At 43.4% G+C, this 17,153-nt stretch overlaps 1 protein-coding gene across 12 annotated transcripts in view; it reads left to right on the top strand.

Moving 5' to 3' along the window:
- Nucleotides 1-17,153, top strand: part of Zfat (zinc finger and AT hook domain containing) — a 175,209-nt gene that overhangs the window by 116,708 nt on the left and 41,348 nt on the right. For 2 of the 12 annotated variants that reach the window (XR_001781548.2, XR_001781547.2), the window contains one exon: nt 2,376-2,426. The exons of the other annotated variants lie outside the window; for them this stretch is intronic. The gene's annotated coding sequence lies outside the window, so the exon portion shown is untranslated. The remainder of the gene's footprint in view (nt 1-2,375; nt 2,427-17,153) is intronic. 12 annotated transcript variants of the gene reach the window in all.

The following is a 17,153-nucleotide window of genomic DNA, read 5'->3' as shown; positions in this document are numbered from 1 at the left end:
GACCTAACTGTGACAACAGGCATTGAAGAACAACAGGCACACATAGAGAAAAACTGGGTTTTTATGGTGACACACCAGCAGCTCAGAAATTCAGTCTGTCTGCTTTATAAATGTGAGTCATGGAGGTGGGTTTATTATATATAGGTGAAGTGAAAAAGGAAGCAAGGTTGGCTCATCTCCATAGGTGGGTCTCTGAATCGGAGCAGTCTCAAACTAGAAATATCAAGGAAGAAGAAGTTACAGTTCATATTATCTGCATAGACTGTCACCATCCACATAGGAACCAGGGGAAGGCTTTGCCAATTCCCTGAGCCTAAGCCCAGGAAGCCTTTGCCTTGGGTCTGAGGCACTGGGATCCTTGTCATAGTTGTGCTCAAGTCAATGATACAGCTGCCCTCAGGACTTACCCACTTCTTACATATTCTCTCAGGGTTCCTCCGCTCCTCACAACAGTCAACATGCTTGACGTTAGAGGAGTGCTGGAGGAGGTACCTGGTTGTGATGCTCAACCCCCAAGCTGGAGGGTTTAAACAGTGGCCTGGGCACCATGTTTAGATGTATGATGTCTGGATTAAATGCATCCAGGAAGAGTTGGTTAGTTCCATGATGTTCATGCCACTGTGAGACCAGTGAGCACGCATCTCCAGGTGAGTTGTTATTGTAGCTCAAACAAACTGTTTTTAAATGAAGTCTTGCTTTTTTTTTTTCATTTTTTTATTAGATATTTTCTTTATTTACATTTCAAATGCTATCCCGAAAGTTCCCTATACCCTCCACCCCACCCTGCTCCCCTACCCACCCACTCCCACTTCTTGGCCCTGGTGTTCCCCTGTACTGGGGTATATAAGGTTTACAAGACCAAGGGGTCTCTCTTCTCAATGATGGAAGGAGTTACAGAGACAGAGTTTGGAGCTAAGACGAAAGGATGGACCATCCAGAGACTATCCCACCCGGGGGTCCATCCCATAATTAGCCACCAAACGCAGACACAATTGCACATGCCAGCAAGATTTTGCTGAAATGACCCTGATATAGCTGTCTCGTGTGAGGCTACGCCAGTGCCTGGCAAATACAGAAGTCTTGCTTTTTATCTAAAGAGGATGTTTCCTTTTGTAGGTGTTGCATCTATCACTCCATACAAAGTTTGAGATTTAGATTCTTAATTCTTTTGAGTGGTACATCCTTTGATCTAAATACCAGTTCTGAAAATGTAGTCCTGCTGTACTTTTTCCTGAGGTGAGAGATGTGGTGGGTGTGGAGGGTGCTGTTGCTGGAGGTTGTGCAGGGGAGAGAGAGAGGAGGAGCGGGAGAGAGAAGTGAGGGGATCAGGAAAAGAAGTGGCTAGACGAATATCACAGAAAGTCAAGTCCGCCATGGATCATAGCCTCACATATAAATGGTTGTTTAGACCAGTCTTACTGAGTTGAGCCATTCTGTCCTTCCTTGGACTATTTCCTAGCTTGATTGATTAGCTCATTCATTCAAGGAAACTGAGATTTCTCTTAACATACTTTGAGATATCAAAGTCTCAGAATGACTAAGATGACTTTAAAATTCAAGGGAAGTGCTGAGCAGCTCAAATTATTTTCATATGATGATTTTAATTTATCTTTTATTCTGTTTTTGTTTTTGTTTTTGTTTTTGTTTTTGTTTTTCGAGACAGGGTTTCTCTGTATAGCCCTGGCTGTCCTGGAACTTACTTTGTAGACCAGGCTGACCTCGAACTCAGAAATCTGCCTGCTTCTGCCTCCCGAGTGTTGGGATTAAAGGCGTGCGCCACTATGCCCAGCTTTATCTTTTATTCTTATGAAGAGTTTTCTCATAGGCAAGTATGGAACAAGAATTGGTCACAAGCAAGGGAATAACTTGGGTACATGATAAAATGTTCAACTTCATTGATTGAAAAAAATCAGCAAAACCATGCAATGATTATTTTTCACTTGTATCAATAAATATCAAAGTTCAAGTACACACTCCCTTGAAAGCCATGAGGGAATAGCGCTGTTCATATACCATTGTTGGGAGTAAAATTGGCTTGTTCCCAAAGGAGATGCGTGAAGCAGAAACTGCTCCAACTGCAAGTGTGTCACAGAGTATGTAAAATGGTCACTTGTAAGAACTCATCTACTCCATAGATCTTGGCTGGTATATGAACCAACTGTGTAGGGTCATTTATCAGAAATAGGTAATATATCCATCAATAGGGTACTGGTTAAGTAAAAAAACCCAGCAAAATACAACAGAATGATTTGTAGCTTTAAAAGAGTCTAAAAATCGTTCTGCTCACTTTTATAGAGAGACATTTAATCTGTATAAGAAACTGTAAAAGGAAGATTAAAAATGATAAAACCATATTTCTTATATTTACTTTCAAGGCTCTGTGAAAACAAATGCAAAATAAACAGACACAGCATCAATTGAGGAGGGTAAGGATATGAACTGAGCATATTGGAAGACAGGGAAATAGTGATGTGTGGTGAGTGTACACATGCATGTTTATATGTGTGGGGCACATGTGTGGAGGTTCACATATATGTGTGTATGCTCATATATACAATGCACCTATAGCTTGCTGTTTTGGCAGCCCATCTTGCCCTAGGAATCCCTGGTCTCTGCCTCCTGTATACTTGGATTACAGATTATCAGTCACGCCCACATAGCTTCTGCATGGGTCCTGGGAATATGCGCTCTGGACCTCACTCTCCCAGGGAGCTCTTAGCCCACTGAGCCATTTCCCCCAACCAATGCTTGATTTTTAAACTGTGTGAACTGAATGGGTCACCTCTTTGATATATAGGTAAAAATCATAACATTGTAAGAAGAAGAAAAAAAAAGATATCTTAGAAACTAAAGTCAAAGCAGGTTATGAGCTGAGTGTGAGCATGTTCCTAGTCTTTGGTGTCAACCCCAGAGTAGTGAGGTGCCTTAGAAACTGCAGGATTTACAGTTGAGTTAGTTCCTTGCTACACCACCTGTAGGCTGTGTCATTTCACTCCTTTCTGTAAATCTTATCACCTGTAAAATGCTGATGTGGTCTCCGTTTCCCGGTGTTAGAGATACTAAAAGCAATATCATTTTTATGAGCAGTGGGTCTGGTACATGGTACCTGGTGGGTGATCAAAGGATGCTGGCTCCATTTTCTTTTCTCCTGTATCTCTTGAAAATGACTCTAATTTCCCAAAAGTACGAAGGCAAGGGGTGTAAAGCAGCCTGACTGTGCCCATATTCTTTTTGTTTGAGTCAAACTGTGCCTGTAAAGCACCTACTCTAATATTCTCATAGATGTTTTGCACTTTATTCATTTCTAGAAACTAGTGATCTTTTTGTTGTTGTGTGACTTGTTCATCAGCAAGTAAGTATATTAGGGCCATACCATGGGGCTGTTACTTATCGACGAGGAGACCTTTGTGGGGCTCCTTTACTAACCTGAGCCACAGTTTGCCTTGTTGAAAACTATCAGTAATCTAATTCTTTCCAAGGCTGCTTTTAGGAGGGCTGCTGTGAAGAGACTGGACAGTGGCTCTGTATAGCTACTGACTCTGGCCATATTCATGAGGACAGCTGGGAAGGGTACCAGCTCTCGCTCTCTTTCTCCAAGGCCTGTTGCCATCTTCCATGCCAATTTGGCTTCTCTGTAGTCAGTATTGTAATCATTATTGGATCTTGGAAATATGTAGTGAGTGAATTTCTAACCCTAGGGACTGTTCTCAGTGAGCCAGAGCCATTCTTCTTGACTGAGACGACACTTTCCTACATGGTGATGGTGCCAAAGCTTGCAAGGCTCCAAAGCCACTGCAGTTTCTGCAGTTAACAGCCAGCGTGGGATACGGCAGTTCGTTGCTACTGACACTTCACCATTGACACATTATTAACCGCATCTTATGCTTCACATTCTTTCCTTTTTATCTGATGTCCCTTTCTTGCTTTAGGATCTCAGGAGGAAACAATATTTTACTAAGTATCTTATATTTTATAGCTCTGTTTAGATTTGACAGTTTCTCAGACTTCTTGGTTTTGATGGCATTGGAAGAGAATATTCTCCCATTTAGGACTTGTTGACCTTCTGTGCCTCCCCCCCACCTCTGTGTGTGTGTGTCTCTGTGTGTGTCTGTATGTCTATGCATCTGTGTTTAAGTAGTTGCTGTGGATGCTATTTTTTAAAAAACTGCATATGGTTTCAAATAATAATTATTTTGTGAACATAAAAATAAAATCCACAAAAACTATATTTCTCCATTGACAAACTTATACTTTAGTATCATTTATATTATGTTTAATTAAGTTGTTAACTCTTCAATACAGTGCTGCTTTTGTTTCAAATAACCAGCAATATTTAGGGAAAATTCAAATGTACATTTGAAAATATAATTCTTAACATTTTAAAGTTAAAACATTAAATTGAAAATATATTAAGAGGTGTAAATGTCAAATTTACCTATATACTTAACCCCTTTCCCTTGCAGGTCTGAACTTTGGTCAGATACACTATTTTCTGGCCTGGAACATTTCCTTGAGCATACTCATGATACTCATGTGCTAGACAGACTTGGGTTTTCTGTTTTTCTTTGATACCGCCTTCATTTGTACAGAGTATCTTGAAGGCAGAGGCAGGAGGAGCAGACACCATCAGGTGAGGGCTAGCCTGCTCTATACACTCATCTACATACTGATCTATGTGGCAGAGGCAGGAGGAGCAGACACCATCAGGTGAGGGCTAGCCTGCTCTATACACTCATCTACATACTGATCTATGTGGCAGAGGCAGGAGGAGCAGACACCATCAGGTGAGGGCTAGCCTGCTCTATACACTCATCTACATACTGATCTATGTGGCAGAGGCAGGAGGAGCAGACACCATCAGGTGAGGGCTAGCCTGCTCTATACACTCATCTACATACTGATCTATGTGGCAGAGGCAGGAGGAGCAGACACCATCAGGTGAGGGCTAGCCTGCTTGCTCTATACACTCATCTACATACTGATCTATGTGGCAGAGGCAGGAGGAGCAGACACCATCAGGTGAGGGCTAGCCTGCTCTATACACTCATCTACATACTGATCTATGTGGCAGAGGCAGGAGGAGCAGACACCATCAGGTGAGGGCTAGCCTGCTTGCTCTATACACTCATCTACATACTGATCTATGTGGCAGAGGCAGGAGGAGCAGACACCATCAGGTGAGGGCTAGCCTGCTCTATACACTCATCTACATACTGATCTATGTGGCAGAGGCAGGAGGAGCAGACACCATCAGGTGAGGGCTAGCCTGCTCTATACACTCATCTACATACTGATCTATGTGGCAGAGGCAGGAGGAGCAGACACCATCAGGTGAGGGCTAGCCTGCTCTATACACTCATCTACATACTGATCTATGTGGCAGAGGCAGGAGGAGCAGACACCATCAGGTGAGGGCTAGCCTGCTCTATACACTCATCTACATACTGATCTATGTGGCAGAGGCAGGAGGAGCAGACACCATCAGGTGAGGGCTAGCCTGCTCTATACACTCATCTACATACTGATCTATGTGGCAGAGGCAGGAGGAGCAGACACCATCAGGTGAGGGCTAGCCTGCTTGCTCTATACACTCATCTACATACTGATCTATGTGGCAGAGGCAGGAGGAGCAGACACCATCAGGTGAGGGCTAGCCTGCTCTATACACTCATCTACATACTGATCTACGTGCAGGCTGAGCCACAGACTGAGTATCTGGGGAACATCACAACGAGATACTTTTCTTTTGCTCTCTATCCATCACTGGTTTGAACTTCTCTGTCACGGGTCTTTTTCTTCAGGCTGACTCATGTTTTTTCTGCCCTATTTTGTTTTGCTCATAAGAACACTAGGAATCAAGGTACCCTTTGTGTGTACCGGACTTGCAGTTGGTGAATCTTTGGGTATGCAGGTGGTGTCTTTCATCAGCTGGACACTTCTCATCCATTGTCTCCTTAAACACTTCTCTCTGTTCATTTGTTCCCTGTCCCTCTCTTAGGGCAGTAACGCCCATGTCTTAGATTCCATTACTCAGAAGATCTCTCACCTCCTTTCCCTTTCTGTCCATCTCCTTCTGTGTCTTTGTGTCTCAGTTATTTTTCTTGGCCTTTCTTCAAGATCATTATTCTCTGTCTTTATGTTGTATATGCCGTTTGTAAGACTTTCAAATAAAGGGTTTTAGTATTTAAAAATTCCTAGCATTTTCATTTGGTTCTTTCAAATTGGCTCTAGTTTTCTTAGCTTTTTTCATCTGTCCCTACAAGTTCTCTCTTTCTTTCCAGAGCCTTTCATACACTTATTTTCATAGTTTATTCTAATAATGTCAACATATGGAATCTATATATCAATCCCATCCCCATTTTGAGGTTACATTGCCTTGCTCCTCTCTCTACATATATCAGAATATTTAATAGATCAAATATTATGTTTCAATAAATAATTAAGTCCCACTTAAATACTAGTTGATATAAAAAATGTAAGTGATTTTAATGTGCAGTATTGTGCAGAAGAGGCAATGAAGCAAACCCAGCTGCTCTTATGAGAGGTTAGCTTAATGGTTGGACTTCACAAATTCCTGACACTCGGGCTGAAAAGAACTTATTCTGCCTTCATTGTGCAAAAGATGTGGTTTATATTGGAGACCTGTCTTCCTTCCTGGAGCAAGTCCTGTAACCTTCCGAAGTTACCTGTTGCTTAGCAATAGAAGCAGTATATGATCTACCTCTATACACATGAACACTAGTAAGAAACTTAGTAATAAGGACTTTCCATGTGATTCTCAGATGCTCATATCTGTCCTTTCTCTGCCTTCTTCCTGGTCACAGGAACTCACCTTGACGGCACATACTCTGTCCGTCATGGTCCCATTACTCAACATTCTTGCTATCTGAGGCAGGTGCCAGCTGTTCTTAGAGTCATAGTCACATGTCCCACTGGTTTGACAAGTCCCTTAATGGTGCGCTCTAACACATAAATGTGCCACTGTTGTGAGAACTTTTCACCAGGTGTATTATCTGTATAGAGTGCTTGTGAACATCTAGGCATTTGCTCCTCATCAGCCCCACCCCTTCCCACTGGACCTACTGCCCATGCTTTCCAGTTCTGCTTCCTGGCAAAGATCAGGCTCTATATTTCCCCACTGTCCTCTCCCCATCATTGCTGCCCACCAGTGCTTTCATCACACTGAGACATATTGCAAGGGCTCAGTACCCAAGAGACTTTGCACATTAGCTCTATCCTCTGTAGAGTTCCAAGGTCACCAAGAATCTCCTGGCCTCTAGAGAATAAGTTTAAAGAAAAAATGATGTGTGAGTTGTGCAAGTCTGCAAAGAAAAATTCACTCTGAAGTCAGCAATATGTACCTTTTGGAAACTGTTCAGGGTGGCTGAATGCTGACCCATCTTTATTTAGCTTCCTCTGTTTCTGACACTGTGTGACCTTCTTGGCCATTGGCCCTTTCCTTTTTGTGGTCAGAAAGCCCTTAGATATAGCTGAGGTCAGGAGTTGACCCTTCACCTTGACAACACACTGTCGAATTTATATTTGATATGTGTTTGAATGCGGTTGAATCCTTGACAGTCAGTGCCACAAAAGCCCAAGGAATCTATTGCTTTATTGCAGTTGAAAATTTGCCTAGCCACAGCATTGTCGCAAAACTGATAAGAGGTTAAGGTGACCTTAGTCTCTAATCTCGTTATCACTGATAAACGTCTAACTCTTCCCTCTGGAGTACACTGTACCACTGCTCAGCAGTCACAATGTTCAGGGGCAAAGTAAGGACGACTAAGGGATTCAATTTTTACTGGATCTTTTGATGCAATGTAAGTGAGATGATCTGGGAACCAGACCCGTCTCTGTCAGGCAGTGCCAGGTGAACAGGCTTCTGGGCTGAGCTCAAGCCTCTGTCTGCCAGGTTTGTAGGCCTCTGCAGAGCCAAAAGTGCATCAAAAATAATAGCTGTTGCATGGAGTGTTAGGGGAAAGTTATGTCTCCCAGGAGCTGTGGAAACTCAGAAGACCAGCACAACCATCATTCTCATTTTTCAATTCTTCTTTCAGCCAAGTTAAGATTATATTATCCTATTGCTTAAAACCCCTATTTTTGGAACTGCAGCAAAAAGATTCTCCACTGATTGATAACCACAAGTCAAAGGGAATTCAAGCAGCACTTAGAGAAGGAACAGATGAAAGGGTTCAGTGTGCACAAGTCCATCAGCAGTGTACTGACATGTAGTGTGGGTTTATATGTGGGGAGAATTGAGAATTGAGGTGTATATTTGCATAACTGAGCACACCTGCTAGAGATGTGATCCCTCTGAGCCTTGTCTCTGCATGTTCTGGATGTGTCTGTCGTACAAGGTGGTCAAAGATGTCCTTATTGCCTGAGAGGCCAGGGTGCCTGTAAGAGGGTTGCTCTGCTCCGTGCTGTGACCTCATCCTCATGGAGAGCCACTATAAAGTTTTTCTTGCCTAGGAATCTAAGTTTATTCAAGAAGAAAGTCTCAGAATAATGACTTCCTTGTCCATCCAAAATGATGGAGACAGACAGGAACAAAGTCAGAAATGCCTGGCTTTCATCCTGCGTTTATAAACAGTTGCTTCAGAGGTCCAAGTTGCAGAGCCAATGCTCTTTAACAAAAGCAGTTTTGAAGTGCCTGCATTTTGATCATGAAGTAAGTGCCAAAGGCCTTTGTGATGTGACAACAGCAAGCTGCAGTGAGCTATGTATATAGAAGGCCAGGGCCATCTGAACACATGAGGACACATACGCAATGTTGGACAGAGAGAGTCTGCAGGATGACGTCAGCCAAGGGGATTCCTGTTGAAATAAGTTACTCCGGGTTTTCCTTCTAACCCTTGTAAGGAAGAAATAAAGGGATAACCGTGAGTAAATAGAAGACAAACACTTGTAAGCTGTTCAAGTTTCTAGTATCTGGAGTGATCTCACTCAGTTGTCTGACATTGCTGTGGAAAGTGTTTTATATGCACACTTTAACTTGCCCGGAAAATCCCTTAAGGCAAGTATTAATATCTCCATTTTATAGATCATAAGGTTAAGGCCCAGAACCCAATGAAGGGGCATGCGTTAGGAGTCCTGGAGCTTTCCAGAGATGATGCTGCGGTTTTGATGTCTTTGGGTCTTGTGTGAAGTCATTTGGACATAATGACTTCATCAGTCTATGCATTTAAAGGACAGTAACTTTTTACGCCTTTGTCCTTTCCCTTACCTGATGATACTTATCCACAGGTATATGTTTAGCTATCAAATAACAAGCTGACTAAGTTAATAGCTGGAACACTTACCAGCTTCCGTGGAAACCACAGTTCAGGGGCAGCAGGTGAAGACTACGTGTGGGGTTTCTGTGGCGGTATCTGACCTTGAAGGGCAGTAAGGTCTCTGATACTGCACTCACTTTTCTGTTTCCTATGAGTGTGGAGATGTGTGTGGGAGGAAGAAAGGGCATGTGCACCTGGGTGGCACCTTGGCCCTTTGTTAACCTTGTTAACTGGATTCCAACTACAGAGCTTGTGCTAAAGACCTTTTGTGTCATGTTCAATTCTGTTGTACCTTAGATTTTTTTTTACAGCATCTGTGGAAAAAAATGGAAACTGGATAGGTTCATGTTAAACTAAAGTCCTATCCATCTATGAGTATATTCTCTGAAAACACTGCATTTTTTCACATCACAAGTGATTACAATATTAATAATAATAACAACAAGAAAATAGAATCGATAACCAGCTAACACTAAAGAGTCTTCTAAGCTCCTCCACCAAATGCAATTAGTGTGGATTGATTTACTGTTACATATTGTGATGAGTTAATTGCCTCAAGGCAAGCTGGCTTTGAACTTGTGGTACCCCACAGCTTTATAATATTTATTCTTCTAAATTGTTTAATTTGTCTCTGGCCTTATTTGAAAACTGAGCTAGCTTTGTGCTTATTAACTGATAATGATGATCTGACTCCTGCTCTTTGGATACTGACCCTGGCATTGGTTTTGTTCCTGCCACATTTGACCCAGTGTAGAGCTGAGCACCAGCTTTGGATGATGGGGATTCTTAAAAGAGACAAAAGTATGAGCAAACTTTTAACCCTTGGCTTGCTAAACTTGTCTTTGAGACTCCCAACACAACACAAAGCTTCCACCATGAAAAGCCCGCCCGTGTTGCAGGGAGTGAATGGTATTTTCATTGACACCCATATCCTGTAAGCCTCAGACGTCCTTGTATATCTTGGTACAAAGGCTAGTCGCTAGGAACAAGAGTCCAGGAAAGCCTCCATCATTCCCTGTGCTTCTCTTTGTAAGTCCCATGTCTGTCTATATCCAATTGCTCCTGTCCTTCTGTTGCTCTTTTCCTGTCTGTCTCTTCCAAAACTCCATACATATCAGTATGTGGTCAGCAGAGTCACCTGTCTTTTGGCAGTACTCACAAGGAAAGCGTGGATCCCACCCATGACTGAAAATCCTGCCACCCCCTTACCCTCAGCCTCCACTCCTCTAGGCAGACCCAATATGGCCATGTCACCTGGTCCCCTGCTCCATGCTCAGCTTATACCTGCTCCACACTTTTGCTCTGCTCTGCTTCTAGATGGCCACAGTGGTCTCCTCTCCTTTAGTTTCAAGCCTCCTGCTTTGTTTCTGTAGGTTAAATGATATCTCCTTTGAAGCTTTGGTTTAACTTTTTGTTCTACTAACGACTCTGGGGCAGCACTTTCTAGGTTGCGCATGCGTACACACTCTGCAGATCTTTTATATTTCTTTTTACACAGGGACTCACTTAGCCCTTGCTGACCTCAAACTTGTTATGTAGATGAGGATGACCTTGAACTCCTTCTCCTGCTTCCATCATCTTCGTCCGGGGGTTACAGGTGATGGGCACCTTGCCTAGTTTATGTGATGCTAGGGATGGAACCCAAGGATCTGTGCACGATAGGCAAGCACTGTGCCAGACGAGCTGAATTCCTGAGCTAGTCTGCTGGTCTGTATGGTGATAAGCTGACTTCAAGGGTGAGTGTGGGATTCTGAGCTGCTCCAAGACCGCAGAACCACAAAGGTTCAGGATACCACACACCTTTTATTATGGGCCATTACTGGGCTCATTCTCATTTCATATGTAGCCTTGAGACCTAAGTTCTTCCTTCTCACAGTAGTGAGAACTTTGAGATTCTAATGGAATGAAGCATATGGGAGTGCTTTGGAAGTGAGATGCTCTGTAATTGCCTTGCTCTGAGCTTCAGTGAGTCAGGTCCTAGTTAGTGCTAAGCCTCAGAGCAGTTATGCAGCCAGTGTGCAAGGGTTTGTCTGTTTTTCAGCAGAGAGGAAGTTAAATATCTGTAAGTGTATTGTTTTCTTTGTTGGGCCCTGTAAACCTTGTTTCACCAATGTTAAGGAATATCAACCCCAAGATTCCAGTGAAAGGCGCATGTTCGATGCATTCTAGTGTATCATCTGGAAATAAGGAAAATGTAGTTAATGTGGATCTTCAGTTTTGTGGTAGTGTTAATCCTGTCTGGCCTGCAGTTTCCAGTCAGCAGGAGCACACTGGTGCGTAACCAGCATTCCAGGCAGGGGCTACACAAAGTCAGGTCACCACGGTGCGGCTAGGGAGAAAAGGGAAAAGAAGCGGCTGATGGTGTCACTGCCAGTTTTCTAGGTGTTAGAAGTACCATTAGCAAAATGACACTGCCACGTAGATGCTGTAATTTGAGACCCAGCATCATGTGTAAAATGAAAAGCTCAGTCTAGTAGGGAGGTTGCACCAGTCACCCAGCTGATGCAGCAGCAGGAGAGACTAGCTGAAGTCACACTCATTTGCAGTGGCCTGGATTGATCTGTGACCAGCTCCCCAGGAGGATGCTACCTTTGGAGACCTTTGGAGTCTGGCTCAAAGCCTGGTTTGGTAGTACTATCTGGGCACCCTCTCCAGCAGCCCCTACCTCCCAGGTCTCATCTGCAAAATGTCCTTGATTTTTTCACCCTAGATGAGAAGCAGGCAGGACAGGCTTAGTGGCCACTTCGTTGCTTTTCTCTCTGTCCCCATTAGCAGATTGGAGTCCCCTCATCTTCTGTTCTTCTGTCACTGCAAACATAAACAGGAAGGACCTCACGCTTCAAGTGCAGGGTTTCAGATGAAAGGAATGCTCTGTGTTCTGTTGCTTTACATGAGGCCTTTTGCATCCACAATGCCCATCTGAGCCATTGGTGAGAGTTATTTCATAAAGTGTCTGTGTAGGCTTCTGTGTTTATATCACCACTAATCCATCCAACAAAATGGGCAAACTTGCCTAAAGTTGTACAGCTCTTAAGAGGCAGAACCCAGATTGAGTTTAAGTATCTCTGATACCAGGAACTGCTGACAGTCAAAGATGGTGAGAAATATCCCGGGCCACAGACCTCTTCTGGACAGATTGTTGGGAACACATTCTAGCAGCATCAGTCCTGGACCATGCTCAAGAAAGGCAATCCAGGGGCACCCCGCACCTGAAAAGGCTGTCAGCTCACCCCCATCTTTCCTAGAATCTGATTGGATAGAATTATCTTATATGAAGTAGTAACTGAATTAGGTCTGGGAGAGAGATGAAGGCTGAATTCAAAGTTCTCAGGAATGTGGGAGCTGCCTCCTCCAGCCTAGCTGCATCTTCTCAGGCTACCTTAATGCAAACTTGCGTTTTAGGAGATGGATGGCTACATTTGATATTAATGGGACAGACACCATCTTCTCCAAGTACTGATGTAAATCTTACATGTGTCTCATTTGACTCCGAAGCCCTGGGGAGTGCTTGCGTAATCCAAGGCTGCTGGAGCGTGAGTGAGGCTGAGGGTGGGCAGTGCAGATCCATAGTTAGTGTCCGCTCCAGGCATGTGCTCCTGCTGAAGGCTCCCCTTTGTACCTTAGGGCGTAGTGATGGTGAAGCACATGTAACAATAACAAGGCAATTTTTGTGGTACAAATTAAAGAAAGGACATCTAGAAGTTTCCTTTCATGGCCAAACAGAGGCCATGTTAATAGTAATAGAGGCAGCCACTCATGTTCTCTGTATTCTGAGGGTTTCCCACCAAACCTTGCACAGGGGAATTATGTCACTGAGTTCGCCATTAGTCACCCAATTCTTTTCTCTATTCTTCCCTCAACTCTTTCTGAAGTTGAGTGTATATCCAGAATATCAAATACTATATGAACTATGTAATAAGCAGATCATTTCCTCATCAGATGCCCTCTGGGGACCTTCCTGAGCTTTTGCAGTCTCTAGCCCAAGATTGCTGCTTGGTTGTTTTTTTTTTTTTTTCACTCTGTAGTTTTACTGTCTAATTTCTCTGCACGTATGTCCAGAGAAATTAATCTGGTCATGAACATCTTAATTATATGTATGCATACACACACACACACACACACACACACACACACGGCTATGCGTTATTTATTTTTCAAGATTTTCATACATTGTACACAGAGTCGGTTTCCTCCACATCATCTCCCTCCCATTACTTTCCTCCATTACCCTAGATGCTTTCAGTTCAACCCTCATGTTGCATATATATCCAGGACATTTGGAATGCTTGTGTTGAGCTTTGCTTCAGCCACACATTGATGAGACAGGACAGGGATCTTTCTTGTTCCTGGTTCTAATCCACTCATTCTTTGCAGTAGCCAAGTTTACTGGCTCCTAAGTCCAGCCCTGGCCACTAGGAAAGCACAGGTGATTATTGTCTGATGTGGACTCCATAGAGGAGCTGCCGGCCACGGGGGCAGGTGGACATGCTGATGGCAGAGTTCCCCGTGGGAAGGAACTCATTCTTCTGAGAAAACTTGGCGTGATTCTTGACATGCACGTGGGTGTACAGTGAGCTCATGAGCATGTGTGATGTGTGTCCACTCTCAGGCACAAGGTAGCACATGTGGTGAGTTAACATACTCGAGCAGTTATGAACATGTTTGACGAGCATGTCCACTACCAGGCGCATGTACTGTTAGTAACTTGTGGATGAAAAGATGTTGTGAGAATCTTCAGTTTTGGTTCAAATCTGTGAAGTGTGACTCACAGCATAAGTGAAGTCCTTCACCCCAACAGGGATCGTCTTCAGTAGGCATGGGAAATGTTTTCTGAGGATGTGGTTCTGTGAATCATGCTTTGTGGATGCGGTATGATGCCTCTGCCTGGAGTCAGTGGGTCAGCACTGAACTCATTTTGAACTTCTTTATTCATAGGGTATATTGTCTTCCATTTTGCTTCTATGCCTCCAAGAATCCTGGGTGACTGACTTATCATGAGAGTGCAGATGTAGCCAGGAAGGAATGCTCCTGGGTCACAGGTGCAGCCAGCATTGTTCCTGTGTTCCTTGGGTGCTGTCCAAGGTACTGTCATGTCAGTACACTGTAGTCAAAGGGGACTCTGCTCCTAGGAGTACATGTTCTCTTGGGAGTGTCAGATACAAGCAGAATACAAGGCTAATTGTGTGTCATAGTCCAAGACAGTGAACGTCACAAAATAGTCATTGAGTGAACCAGTTTCAAGATGTAAGGGGATAATCTCTGAGCTCATGGAGCAAAACTGAAAAAGAAGTGTGTGTAGACACCTGGGGGACCAAGGAGGACATCCGAGTTGCTGTGAAAATCACTTGCTATCATAACTCGGGATGCAAGTCTTGTGATGGTGGTACAAACCTTTAATCCCAGCAGTTGGGAGGCAAAGGCAGGTGGATCTCTGAGGTTGAGGCCAACCTAGTCTGCAAATCAAGTTCCAGGACAGTCAGAGAAACTCAGTTTCAAAAAACAAAACAAAACAGACAACAACCAGCCAAACAAAAGCCCCCAACAACAATAACAACAGAACAGGATGGAAGAAGAGCATAGAGAGTCATGGATTCTGGCAGTGGTGATGTAACAGGGTACTTGAGCATTTAGCATTACTGTCAGGGAAATGGTCTCCCTGGCCCCTTACAACAACTGTTCTGACAGTCATTTTAACCCCCATACTTCAGAGGAAGAAACTAACACATCAGGGCGTGGAGGAAAATGCTTAAGGCCCATGACTTATAGGTGACGATGGCAACCTTTTACCTGACTTATTGTACTAACAGGGCATAGGGACGCAGAAGGTCAGGTATGTCACAGTCCTGCCATCAGATCTTGTATGCCATTAGTGCTCACTTAGTGCTGGGCAGGGTCTTGTTGGATCTTTAGCCAGGATTTTGGAATTCTTGATCAGGATGCTCTGTCCCCATTCTAGCTTCCTCCCTATTGAAAAATTGTCTGCAGCCAATTTGTTTCTCCTGCGCTGTACCTACTGCCTTCTCTGCTCCCATCACTATTTCTGCAGGGCTTCTTTCTCATCAGCCTTGGGCTTGACATTTCTGATTGGATGCAAGCAGTTGAAGAAACCAGTAGGACTTTATGGATTGTTCTGTTCTAAATCTTGCTAGGACAGGTAAAAATGTGGTTATCTTCTTGACAGCTCGGGTTTTCCTGATGCAACAAACATGTGGTTCTGTTCTATCTATGAGAAAGCTGTGAAAACCATTTTCCTGTTGCTGTTGTTAATTTTCCATTTATTTCCTGACATTTTCTTCTATAGCTTGTTGACTTTGAAAATAACAATGGTGGTGACAGCTAACATATAAACTAACACTTATCATGTGTCATGTGCTATGTTTATAGCATCTTACTCCATCCTTACAGGATCTGACCTTATGTACATTTGCAGAAGAGAAAAGTGAGGCACAAAAAAGGTGAAGAGGTTTGCCCAGGCACTTGTGATCAGATGCTACAGCTAGACTTGCGCCTGCTTTGACTTGAGAGGATTTTGTTAGGCATCACACAGATTGTGTGTGTGTGTATGTTTGTGTGTGTGTGTGTGTGTGTGTGTGTGTATGTGTGTATGTTTGTGTGTGTGTGTATGTACATGCATGCTCGAGTGTGTGTATTATTTTGTTTTAGAGACAGTCTTGCTATGTAACGCAGGTTTGCCTCAGCTTCTTGTTTGCTGCTATTGAAGCTGTATCCCATCAGGCCTGGCTTTAGATATCTTTTGTTCTTAATATCTTTTAAACTGATGCATTAATCTATCCCAATTCCTTTTTTTAATATTTGATTTGATTTTATTTTTTGTCTGTGAGTAGTTTTAGTTGTGTAGGGCAATATATACTCTGAATTATGAGTTGAATTCATGTACATAAACTTGGTCAAAGGTTTTGGAGTCAATGAATATCTACATCAGCATTTGCTCTTCTAGATGTTTCCCCTTTTTACTCACGTAAAATGCAGCACCATGAAAGTATCTAGAGCAGCTTGTGGTGTACCTCTACAGTTCAACCCCAGCACCAAGAAAGACAGTAAACCCCAAACTCTTTTGCTACTGTTTACAGGAGTGTGTCATAGGCAGGAGTCATAATCAGCGTGTACACAGATGTTGTGATGCGGTTGCGGTGATGTGGGCGGAACACTATGGAGCCTTTGTTGATGTGTGAAGACCATGGTTCTTGGTGAGGGGACAAGCCTCACTCAGCATGCCTCGGGATGAAGGCAGGCCTCTCTCAGAATGTCCAGCTATAGTAAGAGGAGGCCTTCTCTAGAGTGGAAAGGAAAGGAAAGGAAAGGAAAGGAATGCTCTCTTCATGGAGAGTTGGTAGGGCTATCTACCAGGAGGGTTTTCAAGTCTCAGGTGACCACGTTAGCAAATGTAGGCAAAGTTCACCCTCCGCATCTGAGTAGCTTGCTTTCACAACTCCTCACAGACACCACCATTTGCATGTGCTCAAATCCTTTTCATAAGATGCCTAGGATATGCGTGTGACTGAGGTACGTCACAAATACTTGGTCTCCAGAGTAACTTGCCATACGTAAAGCAATATGTTACAGTTTAAACAGTTGTTATAGAGACCTGCCCAGAACAGACACATTTTACAAAAAGAACTTAGGATCCTTAGTTGAATCCGTAGAAATAGGATGTGTGGATATAAAGGGCTGACAATATCACATAACCGATTAAGGACAAATGTCAGAAGGCCTGTTGTGCCTTGTACTTCTGACATTACAGTCCTATTCTGTTTTTTGTGATCTCTTTGGAGCCTTGGTAGGTGAGCAGAGGCTTCTGCTCCCATTTAATACGGGATCAAAAGTGGTAGGGAAGAGGGGAAAGCCAGACAGGATGTG

This window comes from Mus musculus, chromosome 15 (genome assembly GCF_000001635.26).
Source record: "Mus musculus strain C57BL/6J chromosome 15, GRCm38.p6 C57BL/6J".
Taxonomy (NCBI): domain Eukaryota; kingdom Metazoa; phylum Chordata; class Mammalia; order Rodentia; family Muridae; genus Mus; species Mus musculus.
The sequence above is the reverse complement of the archived record's forward strand: the minus strand, read 5'-3'. Positions and strand labels throughout refer to the sequence as shown.